The sequence below is a fragment of the Arachis ipaensis genome, chromosome B01 (genome assembly GCF_000816755.2).
Source record: "Arachis ipaensis cultivar K30076 chromosome B01, Araip1.1, whole genome shotgun sequence".
Taxonomy (NCBI): Eukaryota; Viridiplantae; Streptophyta; class Magnoliopsida; order Fabales; family Fabaceae; genus Arachis; species Arachis ipaensis.
In genome coordinates, this window is record NC_029785.2 from 118,674,217 (window position 1) to 118,678,737 (window position 4,521).

Sequence of the window (4,521 nt, forward strand, 5' to 3'; positions counted from 1 at the left end):
GACATCAATAAAACAAGAAAGCAAAAGATAGCACTCAATTGCATTCCCAGCAACGGCGCCAAAAAACTTGATGGAAAGGATCACGATGGTTCAGAAATTTAGCAAAACAATTTCTTCATTGGTAGTATAGTCCAAACCAACAAATAATCCTCAAAATCAAAGTTTAATATTTCTAATTCAAATTAACCGAGAGTAATCAAACCTCGGGTCGTTCTCCCTAGGAAGCAATCGGAAGTGTTTCTCTTTTGGTTGTGAGGGAAAGGGGGTTTTCAAGCAAGAAATGAAAGATTAAAAGAACTAAGCAATAAAAGAACCAAGAGATGATCAAAATTGTAATTAATGCAAGTAAAGAGAAAATGAGATCAAAACTAGTGAAAATGCAAGGAATGCAATAAAGAGCCTTGACTTGGGAATGAGGATCCAAGGAATCCTATCATCGCCATAACCACAACTATGATAATTATGATGAGTCGATCTCGCCTAGTCAACCCCAACTATCGAGGAGTAAGTCAAGCAAGCATAATTGACCTTAATCCATAAGTCCTAGCTAACTTACCAAACTAGTTGATAAAAAGCTAGCGTCAATGGAAACAAGAGTCAACTAACTACCTAAGAATTACCACTAAATATCGAACATTATGACTCTAGTATCCTAGGAACTCAAACCACAATCCAAGATGGAAAAATCTACTCAAATTCTAGTGTTGACATTTTCACAAACACCTTGTGTGCATAAAAATAAAACATGAGAAAATTGCAAAGTAAAATGGAAACTATAACCAACTATCAACAATACCAAACATAAACAAGCAATCAAACATAAAGGAAGCATGAAACATAAAATTCATCAACCAAAACTTCAAGAAACCCAAAATTACAATTATAAACAAAGTAACTTGAGCCATAAGAAAATAAAGGCAAAAGCAATGCAATTAAAGAGAAGATCAAGAGTACTTACAATAAAAGAAGCAAAATCCAAACTTAAAGCTTGCTATAAAATGCTACAATGGAAATGGAAATTAAAGCCTAGGAGAGCAAGCTACACTACTCCTACTCCTACTCCTAATTACTATGAAAAACTAAACTAAAACCTAATGAAAAGCTCTCCCCTTTGATATGTGTTGAAGTCTCCTTTATATAGCACTCTAAAACAACATTTCAGCCTTCCAAAAATGAGCCAAGGGCCTCCAAATTCGCGCAGCACGTGTTTCATTAATGTAATCACGTGCAGGGACCTGTGCGGACGCACAGACGTGTGCGTCTGCACACTCGGCTGAAAATTGACCTGTGCGTACGCACAGGTGCGTGCGTACGCACACATGGAAATTCTCGCTTGTGCGCATGCACGTTGGGCTGTGCGCATGCACACTTCGCTGTGTGTGCTTTTCCTTGTTTTCTTCATATTTTCTCCTTTGTACATGCTTTCCTACACTTTTGACTATCCATTCTTTCCTCCAAGGCCTGAAATCACTCACAAACCATATCACGGCATCGAATGGCATAACAGTGGAATTAAATTGCTCATTTCAAGTACAAAATTGCATGTTTTCACATTTAGGATCAAATTGGGGACAAAACATAAAAGTATGCTATTTTGGCGCTTAAGTGTGAGTTTATGTGCTAGAATCCATCTAATTTGAGTCAAATTATATCATCAAATATGGACTCATCAAAGAACTGATGGTAACTCGTTGGCCTCAAACGAATAAGTGCTGCGGCATGTAAAATAGCATGCCCCAAATAGAAGTTGGGAGATTTGTTCTCATAAGTAAGGGGTCTAGCAATTAATTGGAGGCGTTTAATAAGTGATTGTGCTAACCCATTTTGTGTATGAACATGAGCTACTGGATGATCAACACTTATTTTGTTAGCCATACAATAAGCATCAAGAGCTTGGGAAGTAAATTCACCAGCATTATCAAGACGAATTGCTTTGATTGGATTTTCTGGAAATTATGCTTTTAATCGAATAATTTGAGCCAGTAATCTCGTAAACGCCAGTTTGCGAGAAGACAATAAGTACACAAGTGACCATCTTGAAGATACATCTATTAGGACCATAAAATATCTAAAAGATCCACATGGTGGATGAATAGGTCCACATATATCGCCTTGAATCCTTTCTAGGAATTCAGAGGACTCAAATCCAATCTTTACTGGTGATGGCCTTAAAATTAACTTCCCTTGAGAACATACAGCACAACAAAATTTACTAGATTTAAGAATCTTCTTGTTCTTTAGTGAATGTCCATAGGAGTTTTCAATAATTCTCCGCATCATGGTTGTTCCCGGATGACCCAATCGGTCGTGCCAAGTTATGAATTCATTTGGGCTAGTAAACTTCTGGTTTACAATGGCATGTGATTCAATTGTACTAATCTTGGTATAATATAACCCAGATGAAAGTGAGGGTGACTTTTCTAATATAACCTTTTTATTTGAATCATGAGTTGTGATACATAAGTACTCATGACCTCCCTCATTCATAATCTCAATATGATATCCATTTCGGCGAATATCTTTGAAACTCAATAAGTTCCTTAGATACTTGGTAGACAATAGTGCATTATTTATTATGAATTTTGTTCCTCCGGGAAATAAAATTATAGCTCTTTTGGACCCTTCAATCACATTGCCTAAGCCAATAATAGTATTAACATATTCTTCTTTTGGCACAAGATGGATAAAATATATATCATTTTTGAGAATGGTGTGTGAACTTGCACTATACACAAGGCATACATCTTCATTATATATTCTTGCCATTTTCTTCAAAGATAAATAATAATAAAATGGGTAGCATGCACAGTCAAATTGAATTCTTGATTGAAATTATTTTTCTAAGAAACACTGCACATAATTTCATATACTAAAATTTTATTTTAAAATTTGACACATTCAATAATTTTGAAATTCATAAATATTTTATTAAACATTATTTATATACATTATTCATATGCATAGAAAATAAAACTTAATAAGAAGTTCTTTACATTATTTATTTACATGAATACTTAACAATCTCACATATTAAACTATTCCATCATTGATCAAATGGCCAATATTTCTTTCAGGATCCTCAAAGAAGTCAGAAACATCATCATGAGTGGTGAAATTTTCAACATCATTCGAAACAAAATTCGACTCTTTTCCTTTGTCGTCTTTTTTCAAAGATGCTTGATAAAGATCGACTAGGTGCCTTGGGGTACGACAGGTACGTGACCAATGGCCCTTTCCACCACAACGAAAACACTTATCCTCTGTTGATTTATTTTGCCCAATATTTCTTTCTTTATCCCACTTCCGGTGAGATCCTCTCTTTTGAACATAATTCCTTTTCCTTCCATAGTTTTTCTTATTACTAAAGCTTTGCCATTTACCTCTTTTGGGGTAATGATTTGCCGCATTTACTTCAAGAAATGGGGCAGCGCCAGCTGGGCGTGCTTCGTGATTTTTTAAAAGCAACTCATTGTTGCGTTCAGCAATAAGAAGGTAAGAAATTAACTCAGAATATTTTTTAAATCCTTTTTCTCGATACTGCTGCTGCAGGAGCACATTCGAGGCATGAAAGATTGAGAAAGTTTTCTCCAACATATCATTATCAGTTATCTTTTCCCCCACATAATTTTATTCGTGAGGTGATTCGAAACATTGCAGAATTATATTCATTTATGGATTTAAAATCCTGTAGACGCAAGTGCGTCCATTCATATCAGGCTTGAGGAAGTATCACCGTCTTTTGATGATTATACCTTTCTTCAAGGTCTTTCCAAAGATCTGCATAATCTTTTAATGTGAGATATTCATTTTTCAATCCTTCGTCAAGATGACGACGAAGAAAAATCATGGCTTTGCCTTTATCCTTCTGGGATGCATTATTTTCAGCCTTAATGGTATTTCCAAGATCCATTGAATCAAGATGAATTTCAGCATCTAATATCCATGATAAATAATTGTTTCTAGATATATCAAGAGCATTGAATTCAAGATGAGAGAGCTTCGACATAATGAAAATTTGTTACCTTAGTCTTCCTAAATTTTGGTCAAAGTCTCGTGCTGATAACGTGTTGTAAAATAAATAAGGAAGATGTACTAAATATAAAATAAAGATGTGTAAATAGAAGACTCTAATATTATAACTAACTCAATAAGAATGATTCATATATATTTATTAATATATGTAGTAACATAAATAGAGAGATATTAATAGTGCAGAAAGAAGGAAGAGAATGTTTATTATTGTGTGACAGTATAAAGAGAGAAAGAATTGTTATTAATTTTGTGTGTACGTATTATCATAAATCCATGTCCTATTTATACTTGTCCAAAATTTTCCTTTTCAAACTTTATTAATATAAAGTCTATCATGGAGAAACAAAGCACCGCTCATAGTTGATATTGCACAGCCCAAAATTAATTTGATTGGAGAGATGGACATTCATACTTATCATAACAGTCTATACCCATTTTAGTAGTTTTTAGACAGATAAATACCACTTGGAAATAAATTAAATTTTACTA